Raw genomic sequence first — 16285 nt, 5'->3', positions numbered from 1 at the left:
CGTCAGGCTGAACGTGACCCGGTACGCGTAGAAAAGGATAAAGATTAAAGAAGGATAAATTCTATAATCAGACCTGAGTCGTTACGTGATTATATATATGAGATTGTTGTATGTGTGCATGAATATGTGTTCTGTGACAATTTTATGAATTTTAAAGGGATTATGTGACTTAAATAGAGGTTTAATTAACCTTCACACATTTTTATAAAATCATTCGAGTAAGATAAAAACATGGGATTTGTTCTGTTATCTTCATAGTGGTCCTAGAGACTTTTTAAAAATGATGAGTGGATTAATTTGGTGGTCTTTACATTTTTAAATTGATTTTATGCGGAAAATGATATTATTAAGGTGAGATTGCGAAATTCATCCGCTCAAAATCTTATTATGAGTAATGGTTAAAAAGCTAATTTCGAGGTCTACGTATTAAAATTGTCATTTTCAATAATTCTCGACTTCCCAAGAGAGATATATTTTATATTTAATCCTTGTTACATTTTAGTAAAAAGGAAGGAACAAATAAGAATAAAAAGGGAATTAGTAATGTACTAAAATGCCCTTGATTTTGATTGAATATAAAACTCAACCTCTTCCCCCTTTTCCTTCTTTTTCTCGATCACCATCACCCTCTCTTCTCTCTTTCTTTCTCACTCTCTCTCTCGGCTACTCTCTCTCTTTCTCTCTCTCGGATCTTCTTCTTTTCTCTTGGTAAACCACTTGTTTCTTTGATAATTATCACCAATCCTTATCAAAATCTCTTGTTAAGCATACAAAAGTGGTTATTGGAATGTGCATGTGTGAATATCTTGTTGCATGCAAGCTCGATGTGTGGGTGTGTGTGTTCATGCTTGATGCATGTGTACGTGTGTGTATATGGTCTAGTATGTGCTTAAGGAGATGATTTTATAATTGAAAAATGATTTTCAAAGCCAAGTGAGTCTTGCATGTGCCTTGTGTGTACATAAATCGGAGGTTTCAAGGTTGGAAACCCCTAATCGGGGAACCACCGAGAAACCACCGCCGCCGGTGATGAACTCCGGTGAACCGGTGGTGAGTTGTGATGTTAAAAACTGAACTCTAATACCATAAAAGTTGATTTCGGTGTTTGCATGTTTGGATCGTTTAAATTTTAAAAAGGTTTTGATTTCTAAAAGTTAAATTGATAAGTGATTTTTAGAAATGAGTTGTCAATTTGATTATGGGTTGATTTGTGATTAAAGGATTAAGAGAAATCACTTGCATGTGTTGTTTTCTTGAAAACCCAAATGGTTTTGATCCTTGGAATAATTGATTTGATTTTATTGTTGAATAAAGTAATTATGGATTGTTATTAGGATGGTTAATGGATTAAAAGAAGTGAAATTGTTATTGCATGTTGAGCTTTGGTCGAGTTTTGTACTAATGAAAAGGGAATTAAAATTTAATAACTTGATTCTTGGTTAATTAGCTAGTCTCGAGATTTGCATGTTGATTTACAAAAGGAATTAGTGATGCATGTTAAAGTATAGCCTTGCATGTAAATGTCAAGTTGAAAATAAGTTAAAAAGGATGAGTGTTGGACTAATTTCAAGTTTTTAAGCAAATCTAATGCTTGCATGTCAATATTCGACCTTTGAATTGTGTTTTGTGGATATAGCCGAATGGAATGTAGGAATAAAAAGGAATTGATTTGATATTAAGTCAATGCATGAGTAATTTTAGAGACTATGTTATTTATATGTTTATTTGGATTCGAATTTTGATGATAAAAGAGAAGAGAATGATTCTTTTTAAAGATTTTGGATTGTGTTATATGTTTATGTGAGCTAAGGTGGAGATTGATTAATTTTAAAAACCATAAGTGATAATTATGGTCGTAAAGGTTTAGTTGAGAATAAACCATGTACTCGTAAGAATTATATTAGTGTGATTTGAGAAATAGCTAAGGTTAAGCAAGTACCTTCGATGGTCAAGTATATATAAAGATATAAAAGTTACGAGAAAGGGATATGATATATGCTATGTGCTATGTGCTTATGTGTATAAGCTATAATCGGATACTCGAGTCAAGGATGTAATCGAGTTATCTTATTGAGTGATCGTTCCGGGAACGAGAGTTGAGAATCTGATTAAGGTTTGGTTTTATTATAGATTCGGAGCGTGAGGGCATTCAGGCTAGGAAAGGAAAGGATTTACTAGGTGGCAGTAGTTCAACCTTCAGGAAAGCAAATTCAGGCAAGTAACTCTGATTACTTGTATAAATGGTTATAAAGAGAATGTTGTTCATACCATGTAGAGTATTGAACTGTTTAATTATGAAACCCTGATATTGATTTGAGATACCCTGCCTTTGTTCTTGATAAACCGTTCTTGATAAGCTTAATGATTCAACCCTCTGATAATCTGTCCTTTCTGTTCAAGTTATCTATTAAGCCATGGATTATATTGAACCCTCTGATTATCCTTGTTAACCCTGTTTAATGATACCCTATTTTCCCGATCACCCTATTGATCCCTACACAGATGTTGATCCTTCTAATTTAGTGCCTTGTTATCCTTGATACAGAATCCTTATGAATTGTTCCTTGTTTATCTTTGAATCACTCCCTGAACTTTATTTCCTTAAAATCTGAATGAAGAATGAGTTTTGACTTGAAAGAGTCCGAATGATTTCAAATGCATGGTAATGATAAAATGAATTTTAGAAAACTTATTTGTTTTTTCAACTCAAGGTTTTCCAAATGAATTCCTGATGGATTGGATTGGGACGTAAGAGGCTAGTGGGACTAGTCCAGTCATGGTAAGAGGCTAGCGGGGGTAGTCCAACTTAAGGCTGAAATTATGCCGATTGGTACCTTAAAGACCGGAATGGAGGTCGATACGGGCTGATCACCCATATTTAAAAAGGGAACTGAAACTTTCTGTTCAGTAAATTGATTCTTGAAAATGGAAATGGTTTATATTGCTTTGAAAAGAGATGATTATGTTATTGAGAAGCTTAAAGCTCGAGAACCCTGATACTTAAATTTGTTGATCATATGATTGATTCCATATATTGAAATATTGTTGCTTTCCTCTTTTGAAAGATCTATTCTGATCCTTTAATGATTTGTGATGAATGTCAGCTTTCGTCCTGCTTTGAGCCTTGTTTCTTGAAAGCCCCACATTATCCTTCAAAACCTTTCCTTAACCCAAAAGCCGGAAATCTGCCACCTAGATCAAATAAAGTAGAATGCCCTGAGTTTGGTAAAGCATATTGTGAATTGATATTGTAGAACTGCTATATAGTTACTTGCTGAGTTTTATACTCGTTTGTTTTGTTTTAATCTAACTATGGCAGTTAAGCAAGAAGATGGCCAGACTTAGGCGCACTGCTCGTAAGAGCGTACCTCCTGGTCCCTACCGTGTTGAGGGCTTCCGGTTGCCAGAGCAGGTAGTGGTAAATAAGAGTGAGCTCGCGCCTAGTGGGAAATGTTTAAAGATACAATGGGTTATCTGTTGGTTCCCAGCCGGAATCGATATTGTTTATTCAATGATATTTTGGGTTTGTAAGTTATATTTTATGATTGGTAGTTGTGATCTTGTCTCATACTTTATCCTGTTGATCCTGTTAGTAGTTAGTCGGGGTTTATGCATATTTAATTACTAGATTAGAGGTGTGTGAGTCCTCATTTCCTAACCCCGAGATTGAGGGCGTCACAACTTGGTATCAGAGCTACAGGATCTAGTCCCTGAGACAAGTTAGGATTTAAAAGGGGTATTTTGGGAATATATCTATATCGTGAGAGAGTTCGACTCATATAGAGTTGAGTTAGACTATTAGGTATAGTCTAAGGAAAGTGTTTATTGGTGAAGTGGAAACTAGAGTAAGGGTGTGAGTTAGCTGGAAGCTTTATTTGACCCTAACATTATTTCTTGGTTGCTGTTTTGTGTTTTCTCTCAGAATCCTAGTAGTGGTAGTGACTCAGACTCAGAGATTAGTTTGACTGGTACCCCTGTGGACCCCGTTCCACCCTCTCCAGAGGAGCCTGTGTATGTTAGTTCAGACCCAGAGGAGGACCAGTCTGAGAGTAGTGAGATCCCTATGCAGATTTCACCCTTGAGGCCAGATTCAGAGACCCCTGCCCCTGAGCCAGAGTCCGAGATGCCTAAGACTGTTCCTGTCAGTGTTGGTGGCAAGTTAGCCCAGGATCGAGACTTTGTGTACTCCCGCATTCCTGAGTTGGGAGCTTTGGTGGATAGATTAGCCAGAGAGTCTAGGCAGAGTGCTTCTGTTATGGATGATGAGTGGCGAGTTCGGGTGAAGATGGTGGAGCAGGTTGCCAGGAGGAGATTGGATGAGGGACCATCCACTAGTGATGCTGATGCTGAGGCCCGGAGGCTGCATAAGATCATTCGCTGGATGTTGGTTGTGTTGAGAGAGATTCTAGATAATTAGACGGGACTGTTGGTTGAGCCTGTAGATTGTTGTTTTTCAGCGCCAGTAGGCTTTGGGATACTTGGTCAGATGCCAGGATCCCTTTTTCATTTATTTCATTATATTTCAGATCAGTGTTGTAGTAGTAGTTGTTGGAAGTTAGGGGTAGATAGGGGGATATTTTCCAGTTTTTCCTCTATTTAACCCTGCTATTTATTGTACTTTATTTCAGAACCTGTGATATCCAGAACTATCTTTATGTACCCTTGTTTAAATAAATCCATTGTCTTGCTTTCCATTGTGCACCCTAATTATCTCATAAACTGTTCTCAATACCATGTTTTAATATAACCATGTTTTCGTATAACCATGTTTAAAGATCATAAAACCCTGTTCTGTGCCATGATAAAACAACACTGATATGAGAATTATGTAGTAATAGAATTGCATGTGCAAATTGGGTAAAACTTATAACCCACAAAAGAGATTTCATAGAAACTGTTGTTATATATATGCCATGCCATCGTATTGCTAAATAATTGCTCAATCAGGTTTGTAAGAAATGGCCAACTCACCAGATCACCAAGAAGAAGAAATTCCCACCCAAGACCCAGAAATAAACCCAGAAACCACTATGATGAGCAGACTTGCTCAGCTTTTGCAACAACCTGTGGCCCCTAAAGTTGGAAACTTTAAGCACTTTCAATCTGTTCATCCCCCAGAGTTCTTAGGTTTGCCAGACCCGATTAAAGCTCAGTCATGGTTGAGAGAAATGGAAAAAGCTTTTGAGTTAGCAGAGTTAAAGACGATAAGAAAGCTTAGTATGCAAGTTATTACCTGAAAGATGAAGCAAGTTTTTGGTGGGAATCTTCAAAGGCGTTGTTGGAAGACAAAGACTTATCTTGGGAGAAGTTCATCGAGATGTTTCTGGAGAAGTATTTGCCAAGCTATATGCAAGATCAGTTGGAGATGAAATTTTTGGATCTTAGACAGGAGGAAATGTCAGTAGCGGAATATGAAGTGAAGTTTTCGGAATTGTCTAGATTCGTACCTGAGTACGTGAATACAGAGGCGAAGAAGGCTAAGAGGTTCCAGCAGGGACTCAAGCCGTGGATTAGGAGTCAAATAGCAATGTTGGAGATCAAAAATTATGCTGCTTTGGTTCAAAAAGCAATGATAGTGGAAGGTGAGCGGGAAGCTGCAAGAAGAGAAAATGAAGGAAGAAAAAGGAAGTTTGAAAGCTCTGAGCAAGAGCAAGGAAGCTCAAAGTTCAGAGGGAAGTTTGGAAAGAATGGTGGAGGTCAAAACCAAAAGTTCCAGAAGTTTAGACCCGGTAATGGAGCTCAGAAGAATCGTTTCCAGAAAGCTAGACAACCGGGGAAGGATAGCAGACCCCAGATTCAAGAATGCAGGAATTGTGGAAAAAGACACCCGGGAAGGTGTAATAAGTTGGATATAACGTGTTTTAAGTGCAACCAGAAGGGGCATTATTCTTCAGAATGCCCAAGTGGAGCAAGGAAGCCTGATTTGGCTTGTTTCAAGTATGGTAAAGTGGGCCATATGGCCAGGAATTGCAAAGAGCCTGTTCAGAAGGCTAATGTTCTCAGAATTGCCGGACCGCCGTCTCTCCCAGCACCATCAGCTCAACCCAGAGCTAGAACCTTTAACATGACGATGAAAGATGCGGTGCAAGATGTGGACGTGGTAGTAGGTATGCTTGTTATAAACTCAGTAGAATTAAAAGTTTTGATGGATTCTGGAGCAACTAGATCTTTTATCTCTGAAAGTATTCTTGATAAGTTAAATTGTGTTGTGTACCCTCTAGAGCCTAATTTGATTATAGAGGTAGCAAATCAAGAGTAAGTTATTGCTAGTAAGATTTGTCCTGATTGTGATGTGACTATAGAAGGTCGGCTCTTTTCTGCTGACTTAATTCCTTTTAAGTTAGGAGAATTTGAGGTAATACTAGGAATGGATTGGTTGTCAAACCATGAAGCGTAAATAGAATGTAAAAGTAAAAAGGTGAAGTTAAGAACAAAGGATGGTGAAGAAGTGATATTTAAAGGAAAGAGGCAAGAGAAGAATTTTCTAACGGCTATTGAGGCAAGAAGATTAATACGTCAAGGATGCGAAGTTTATTTGGCTCATGTCGTGGACATGGAGAAAGAATCTGTGAAGATCGAGGATATTCCGGTAGTAAGAGATTTCCCGGATGTGTTTCCTGATGAATTTCCTGGACTACCTCCAGACAGAGAGATCAAGTTTATGATTGATTTGGCTCCTGTACGGAACCAGTGTCAAAAGCTCCCTATCGTATGGTGCCGGTCGAGATGAAGGAATTGGCAGCTCAGTTGCAAGAATTGTTAGACAAAGGAGTGATCCGACCGAGTGTATCCCCGTGGGGCGCACTGGTGTTATTTGTAAAGAAAAAGGATGGAAGTATGAGGTTGTGCATTGATTACCGCAAACTGAATAAGTTGACAATCAAGAATAAGTACCCTCTACCACGGATCGATGACTTGTTTGACCAGTTAAAAGGAGCTTCGTGTTTCTCAAAGATTGATTTAAGATCTGGGTATCATCAGTTAAAGATCAAAGCAGAAGATATACCCAAGACAACATTCCAAACGAGATACGGACATTATGAGTTTTTGGTAATGGCATTTGGCTTGACGAATGCGCCAGCTGCATTTATGGATCTTATGAACAGAGTGTTCAAGCAGTATTTGGATAAGTTCGTGATTGTGTTTATCGACGATATACTGATTTACTCCAAAATAAAAGAAGATCATAAGGAGCATTTGAGGATTTCCTTGGAAATTCTGCGAAAAGAGAAACTGTATGCTAAGTTTTCAAAGTGCGAATTCTGGCTAAAGGAAGTGCAATTTCTTGGTCATGTAGTTAATAAAGAAGGAATTAAAATGGACCCAGCCAAGATAGAAGCTGTAATGAATTGGAAAAGACCCAAGACTCCATCGGAGGTAAGAAGATTTCTGGGATTAGCCGGATATTATAGAAGATTTGTGCAAGATTTCTCTAAGATTGCCGTTCCGTTGACAAAATTGACGAGAAAAAACGAGAAGTTTGTTTGGACAGAAAAGTGCGAGGAAAGTTTTCAAGAGTTAAAGAAGAGATTGGTAACCGCCCCAGTGTTGGTATTACCAGATGATAAAGGGGAATTTGTGATATTCAGTGATGCTTCACATAAAAGACTTGGATGCGTGTTAATGCAATACAAGAATATAATAGCATACGCGTCAAGGCAACTCAAGCCGCACGAGCAAAAGTATCCAACACATGATTTGGAAGTGGCAGCAATTGTGTTTGCCCTTAAGATTTGGAGGCATTATTTGTACGGGGAAAAGTACGAGATTTACATGGATCATAAAAGTTTAAAGTATATCTTTACTCAGAAAGAATTGAATATGCGACAAAGAAGGTGGTTGGAATTGATCAAAGATCTGATGCTTTAAGTCGAAAAGAAAGGTTGAATATGTTAACGTCATCAGAAATATTGATCAAGGACTTTGAAAAGATGGAAATAGAGGTGCAGACTCTAGAATGTGGAGGTGAAGCTATATATGCAATGTTGTTTCAACCCAAGATTCTGGAAAAGATTCGATGCTGTCAAGAGCAAGTGATGAATCGTGAAAAGGATAAGTTGACGGGAGAAGAAATTAAAGCGCAAAAGGATGGAAAAAGGGATATACCGTGTTAACTCACGTATTTGGATACCTAATGTTGTGGAACTAAAGCACGAGATTTTGCAAGAAGCGCATAACTCGAGATTTTCAATTCACCCTAGGAGTACGAAAATGTACCAGGATTTAAAAGAAAGTTATTGGTGGCCCAACATGAAAAAGGAAATTGCAGAATGGATAAGTAAATGTTACACGTGCCAAAGAGTCAAAGCGGAACATCAAAGGCCAAGCGAATTGATTCAGCCACTGGACATACCCGAATGGAAATGGGAACATATAGCGATGGATTTCATGGTAGGAATACCTAAAACCAAGTCAAATCATGATGTGATTTGGGTGGTAATCGATCGGTTGACGAAGTCAGCACATTTCTTACCGATAAATGAAAGGTTTTCGTTGGAAAAGTTGGTCAAATTGTATCTGGATGAGATCGTGATGCGTCATGGAGTTCCTGTATCTATCGTGTCTGATAGAGATCCAAGGTTTAACTCGAGATTTTGGCAACAATTCCATGAACATTTGGGAACTAAGTTGAAAATGAGTACGGCATATCATCCGTAGACAGACGGACAAAGTGAGAGGACAATTCAGACAATTGAAGATATGTTGCGAACCTGTGCAATAGATTTCAAAGGAAATTGGGACGATCATTTGCCCTTAATTGATTTTTCCTATAACAACAGTTATCATGTGAGTATTGGCATGCCGCCTTATGAAGCGTTGTATGGAAGAAAGTGTAGATCCCCTACTTATTGGGACGAAGTTGGTGAGCGCAAGTTAATTGGCCCAGAGCTAGTTCAGCAAACGAAGGAAAAGGTTGAAATGATTCGAAAGAGATTAATTGCAGCTCAAGATCACCAAGCAAAGTACGCAAATCAAGAACGTAAAGATGTGCAATTCGAATCTGGAGACAAAGTCTTGTTAAAGATATCTCCTTGGAAAGGTTTAACCCGATTCGGAAAGAAAGGGAAGTTGAGTCCTAGGTACATTGGACCATTTGAAGTATTGCGACGAGTTGGGAAAGTGGCGTATAAATTGGCGCTACCTCCGCAAATGCAAAATCTGCACAATATGTTTCATGTATCTCTTCTGAAGAAGTATAATGTTGATGCGAGCCATGTGATCGAGTTGGAACCAGTGGAAATCCAACCAGATTTATCCTCTGTGGAACAGCCAGTGCGAATTTTGGATCGAAAAGAAAGGACGCTTAGAAATAAAGTTGTACCTCTAGTTAGAGTGTTATGGAGAAATCCATTAGTCGAAGAATCGACTTGGGAGTTGGAAAGCGAAATGAAAGAAAAGTATCCCCATCTATTTGCTTAGATTAGATTCTGGGGACAGAATCCTTTTAAGGTGGGTAGATTGTGACGACTGAGAATTTTGCGACGTAATTAAGTCAATAAAGTATGTGTTATGTGATGTGATTATAATTATGTGACTAAGTGCTGAATAATTGTCTTTTCTGTATATTAGAATTTAGGAGCGTAAATAAAAAGGTTCCAATTTAAAGAGTCAGCTTAGAAGTTAAGCTGTGGTGTCGGGCCGTCAGGTAGAACGGAACCCGTCCTAATAAAGAGTTAAAGAATATAAAATATGAATTATGTGTGATTGAAAGAAATGAATGTGTAAATAAACTATTTCATCCTAAGTGACGTGTTGATTGATAATGATAATGAGAAGCGTAATCGAAACGCTGAGCGTCGGGCCGTCAGGCTGAACGTGACCCGGTACGCGTAGAAAAGGATAAAGATTAAAGAAGGATAAATTCTATAATCAGACCTGAGTCGTTACGTGATTATATATGTGAGATTGTTGTCTGTGCGCATGACTATGTGTTCTGTGACAATTTTATGAATTTTAAAGGGATTATGTGACTTAAATAAAGGTTTAATTAACCTTCGCGCATTTTTATAAAATCATTCGAGTAAGATAAAAACATGGTATTTGTTCTGTTATCTTCATAGTGGTCCTAGAGACTTTTTAAAAATGATGAGTGGATTAATTTGGTGGTCTTTGCATTTTTAAATTGATTTTATGTGGAAAATGATATTATTAAGGCGAGATTGCGAAATTCATATAAAATCAACCGTCCGCTCAAAATCTTATTATGAGTAATGGTTAAAAAGCTAATTTCGAGGCCTACGTATTAAAATTGTCATTTTCAATAATTCTCGACTTCCCGAGAGAGATATATTTTATATTTAATCCTTGTTACATTTTAGTAAAAAGGAAGGAACAAATAAGAATAAAAAGGGAATTAGTAATGTACTAAAATGTCCTTGATTTTGATTGAGTATAAAACTCAACCTCTTCCTCCTTTTCCTTCTTTTTCCCGAGCACCATCACTCTCTCTTCTCTCTTTCTTTCTCACACTCCCTCTGGGCTACTCTCTCTCTTTCTCTCTCTCGGATCTTCTTCTTTTCTCTTGGTAAACCACTTGTTTCTTTGATAATTATCACCAATCCTTCTCAAAATCTCTTGTTAAGCATACAAGAGTGGTTATTGGAATGTGCATGTGTGAATATCTTGTTGCATGCAAGCTCGATGTGTGTGTGTGTGTGTTCATGCTTAATGCATATGTACGTGTGTGTATATGGTCTAGTATGTGCTTAAGGAGATGATTTTATAATTGAAAAATGATTTTCAAAGCTAAGTGAGTCTTGCATGTGCCTTGTGTATACATAAATCGGAGGTTCAAGGTTGGAAACCCCGAATTAGGGCACCACCGAGAAACCACCGCCACCGGTGATGAACTCCGGTGAACCGGTGGTGAGTTGTGATGTTAAAAACTGAACTCTAATAGCATAAAAGTTGATTTCGGTGTTTGCATGCTTGGATCTTTTAAATTTTAAAAAGGTTTTGATTTCTAAAAGTTAAATTGATAAGTGATTATTAGAAATGAGTTGTCGATTTGATTATGGGTTGATTTGTGATTAAAGGATTAAGAGAAATCACTTGCATGTGTTGTTTTCTTGAAAACCCGAATGGTTTTGATCCTCAGAATAATTGATTTGATTTTCTTGTTGAATAAAGTAATTATGGATTGTTATTAGGATGGTTAATGGATTAAAAGAAGTGAAATTGTTATTGTATGTTGAGCTTTGGTCGAGTTTTGTACTAATGAAAAGGGAATTAAAATTTAATAACTTGATTCTTGGTTAATTAGCTAGTCTCGAGATTTGCATGTTGATTTACAAAAGGAATTAGTGATGCATGTTAAAGTATAGCCTTGCATGTAAATGTCAAGTTGAAAATAAGTTAAAAAGGATGAGTGTTGGACTAATTTCAAGTTTTTAAGCAAATCTAATGCTTGCATGTCAATGTTCGACCTTTGAATTATGTTTTGTGGATATAGCCGAATGGAATGTAGGAATAAAAAGGAATTGATTTGATGTTAAGTCAATGCATGAGTAATTTTAGAGACTATGTGATTTATATGTTTATTTGGATTTGAATTTTGATGATAAAAGAGAAGAGAATGATTCTTTTTAAAGATTTTGGATTGTGTTATATATTTATGTGAGCTAAGGTGGAGCTTGATTAATTTTGATAACCATAAGTGATTAATTATGGTCATAAAGGTTTAGTTGAGAATAAACCATGTACTCGTAAGAATTATATTAGTGTGATTTGAGAAATAGCTAAGGTTAAGCAAGTACCTTCGATGGTCAAGTATATATAAAGATATCAAAGTTACGAGAAAGGGATATGATATATGCTATGTGCTATGTGCTTATGTGTATAAGCTATAATCGTATACTCGAGTCAAGGATGTAATCGAGTTATCGTATTGAGTGATCGTTCCGGGAACGAGAGTTGAGAATCTGATTAAGGTTTGGTTTTATTGTAGATTTGGAGCGTGAGGGCATTCAGGCTAGAAAAGGAAAGGATTTACTAGGTGGCAGTAGTTCAACCTTCAGGAAAGCAAATTCAGGCAAGTAACTCTGATTACTTGTGTAAATGGTTATAAAGAGAATGTTGTTCATACCATGTAGAGTATTGAACTGTTTAATTATGAAACCCTGATATTGATTTGAGATACCCTGCCTTTGTTCTTGATAAACCGTTATTGATAAGCTTAATGATTCAACCCTTTGATAATATGTCCTTTCTGTTCAAGTTATCTATTAAGCCATGGATTATATTGAACCCTTTGATTATCCTTGTTAACCCTGTTTAATGATACCCTGTTTTCCCGATCACCCTATTGATCCCTACACAGATGTTGATCCTTCTAATTTAGTGCCTTGTTATCCTTGATATAGAATCCTTATGAATTGTTCCTTGTTTATCTTTGAATCACTCCCTGAACTTTGTTTCCTTAAAATCTGAATTAAGAATGAGTTTCGACTTGAAAGAGTCCGAACGATTTCAAATGCTTGGTAATGATAAAATGAATTTTAGAAAACCTATTTGTTTTTCCAACTCAAGGTTTTCTAAATGAATTCCTGATGGATTGGATTGGGACGTAAGAGGCTAGTGCGACTAGTCCAGTCATGGTAAGAGGCTAGCGGGGCTAGTCCAACTTAAGGCTGAAATTATGCCGATTGGTACCTTAAAGACCGGAATGGAGGTCGATACGGGCTGATCACCCGTATATAATGAAACAGAAAGATAAATTGATCCAATCAAGGGTTCTAAATGATTATTTAAAAAGGGAACTGAAACTTTCTGTTCAGTAAATTGATTCTTGAAAATGGAAATGGTTTATATTGCTTTGAAAAGAGATGATTATGTTATTGAGAAGCTTAAAGCTCGAGAACCCTGATACTTGAATTTGTTGATCATATGATTGATTCCATATATTGAAATATTGTTGCTTTCCTCTTTTGAAAGATCTATTCTGATCCTTTAATGATTTGTGATGAATGTCAGCTTTCGTCCTGCTTTGAGCCTTGTTCCTTGAAAGCCCCACATTATCCTTCAAAACCTTTCCTTAACCCAAAAGCCGGAAATCTGCCACCTAGATCAAATAAAGTAGAATGCCCTGAGTTTGGTAAAGCATATTGTGAATTGATATTGTAGAACTGCTATATAGTTACTTGCTGAGTTTTATACTTATTTGTTTTATTTTAATCTAACCATGGCAGTTAAGCAAGAAGATGGCCAGGCTTAGGCGCACTACTCGTAAGAGCGTACCTGGTGGTCCCTACCGTGTTGAGGGCTTCCGGTTGCCAGAGCAGGTAGTGGTAAATAAGAGTGAGCTCGCGCCTAGTTGGAAATGTTTAAAGATACAATGGGTTATCTGTCGGTTCCCAGCCGGAATCGATATTGTTTATTCAATGATATTTTGGGTTTGTAAGTTATATTTTATGATTGGTAGTTGTGATCTTGTCTCATACTTTATCCTGTTGATCCTGTTAGTAGTTAATCGGGGTTTATGCATATTTAATTACTAGATTAGAGGTGTGTGAGTCCTCATTTCCTAACCCCGAGATTGAGGGCGTCACAACTTGGTATCAGAGCTACAGGATCTAGTCCCTGAGACAAGTTAGGATTTAAAAGGGGTATTTTGGGAATATATCTATATCGCGAGAGAGTTCAACTCATATAGAGTTGAGTTAGACTATTAGGTATAGTCTAAGGAAAGTGTTTATTGGTGAAGTGGAAACTAGAGTTAGGGTGTGAGTTAGATGGAAGCTTTATTTAACCCTAACATTATTTCTTGGTTGCTGTTTTGTGTTTTCTCTCAGAATCCTAGTAGTGGTAGTGACTCAGACTCAGAGATTAGTTTAACTGGTACCCCTGTGGACCCCGTTCCACCCTCTCCAGAGGAGCCTGTGTATGTTAGTTTAGACCCAGAGGAGGACCAGTCTGAGAGTAGTGAGATCCCTATGCAGATTTCACCCTTGAGGCCAGATTCAGAGACCCCTGCCCCTGAGCCAGAGTCCGAGATGCCCAAGACTATTCCTGGCAGTTTTGGTGGCAAGTTAGCCCAGGATCGAGACTTTGTGTACTCCCGCATTCCTGAGTTGGGAGCTTTGGTGGATAGATTAGCCAGAGAGTCTAGGCAGAGTGCTTCTGTTATGGATGATGAGTGGCGAGTTCGGGTGAAGATGGTGGATCAGGTTGCCATGAGGAGATTGGATGAGGGACCATCCACTAGTGATGCTGATGCTGAGGCCCAGAGGCTGCATAAGATCAATCGCTGGATGTTGGTTGTGTTGAGAGAGATTCTAGATGATTAGACGAGACTATTGGTTGAGCCTGTAGATTGTTATTTTTCAGTGCCAGTAGGCTTTGGGATACTTGGTCAGATGCCGGGATCCCTTTTTCATTTATTTCATTATATTTCAGATCAGTGTTGTAGTAGTAGTTGTTGGAAGTTAGGGGTAGATAGGGGGATATTTTCCAGTTTTTCCTCTGTTTAACCCTGCTATTTATTGTACTTTATTTCAGAACCTGTGATATCCAGAACTATCTTTATGTACCCTTGTTTAAATAAATCCATTGTCTTGCTTTCCATTGTGCACTCTAATTATCTCATAAACTGTTCTCAATACCATGTTTTAATACAACCATGTTTTCGTATAACCATGTTTAAAGATCATAAAACCCTGTTCTGTGCCATGATAAAACAACACTGATATGAGAATTATGTAGTAATAGGATTGCATGTGCAAATTGGGTAAAACTTAAAACCCACAAAAGAGATTTCATAGAAATCGTTGTTATATATATGCCATGCCATCGTATTGCTAAATAATTGCTCAATCAAGTTTGTAAGAAATGGCTGTAATAACCCCAAAATTTTTCAACTTTTTGTAACCCTTGTGAATAGTGTTTTAGCTGAATGAGAAAACTTTTCACGCCACACTATGTAGGGGTTCTGTTATGGATATTCTGGGATTTTATTAGTACTATATGAATTATATAAGTGTATGTAAATATCGTCAGAACCCAATTCCGAACACTTTGGTTTTTCCCGGAAATCCACAAGATACGGAGAGAATTGAGTATAAGGTAACAGGATAAAAAGGATTTAAATTAAAGGATTATAATAGAGGATCATAAAAAGGAATATAACGTATTGAGAAAGGTTAAGGGAACCTAAGTAATAAGATCCCGGGTATGATCCTTCAAACGATAAACGAGAACGAAAGTTAAGCGAACCGTACAACAGATCAGCGGTCATTAGGCAAACGATTAGGAAGCTAATCAAAGGGTTTAATGGGAGTGATGTCATCCAACCAATAGAAAGGAGACAAGGAAGGGAGGATGACATCATAAGGGTGACATAAGCATGACATGGAAGAAGGGAGGTGTGGTTGATTAAGGACCACACAAATTCAAGGGCAAGGTGGTAATTTGCTAAATCAAAAACAAAACCAAGCCAACCAACTAGCAAATCATTTCATCAAAAATCAAAAAATCAGCCAAGGCATTGTTCTTCATATTAGCTCTCGGCTTTTTGCCTTTTTCAAAGAAAAAAATTTCCAAAATCAAGATCCAAGCATCCTTAATTGGTAAGAAAATTCCCTAACCATCTTTATGCTTAGTTATGGCTATATCATGAGTTTAAGCCATTAATTCTTTCTCTAGCTTCTCCATTTAATCAATGAAGAAGACAATGAATAGTGTTTTCAAGTTTTTAACTTGAACTTTTTCTTGTTTTTCTTAAAGATCCAAGCTTTCCTAAGGCTTCTCCAAGCTTCTTAAGGCTTCCTAGCTCAACCCACCACTTCAAGGAAGGTATACCATTTTCAAACCCTAGGTTCATATATATTATAAGGTGATTTTGATGAGTAGGATGTTATTGTAGTTGTTGATATGATTAGAGTTTGAGATTTGGAATGGTAGTGAAATGAAATGGTAATTTTGTGGTTTTGATTTAAAGAAACTTAAGAATGATTAAAGTAAAGTTTAAGCATAAGTATGAATGGTTAAATTGAATTGGTTGGGGTTGTTATGATGTGATAAGGATGGGTGTTTGTTGTGTGTTGGATTTGAGGATGGTTTGTGTTGATTGTGGGTAGTTTAAAAAAATGGGAAATCGCGTAAACATAGCCGTCGTAACGTCCGATTTTCTTTGGACTGTTTTTGTGCATAGCATTAGGACCCGAGAACCCCCTGCTAAATTGTGACCACTGCCATGTTTAGATAGCTCATGTTACGAGCTTCGTTTTGATATGTAGTTCGTTCGATTCCGATTTACGGTTTAGGAGAAACGACCGTTTCAAGTAACGGC

The sequence above is a fragment of the Apium graveolens genome, chromosome 3 (genome assembly GCF_009905375.1).
Source record: "Apium graveolens cultivar Ventura chromosome 3, ASM990537v1, whole genome shotgun sequence".
NCBI classification, from domain to species: Eukaryota; Viridiplantae; Streptophyta; class Magnoliopsida; order Apiales; family Apiaceae; genus Apium; species Apium graveolens.
Note: the sequence above shows the minus strand (reverse complement) of the source record.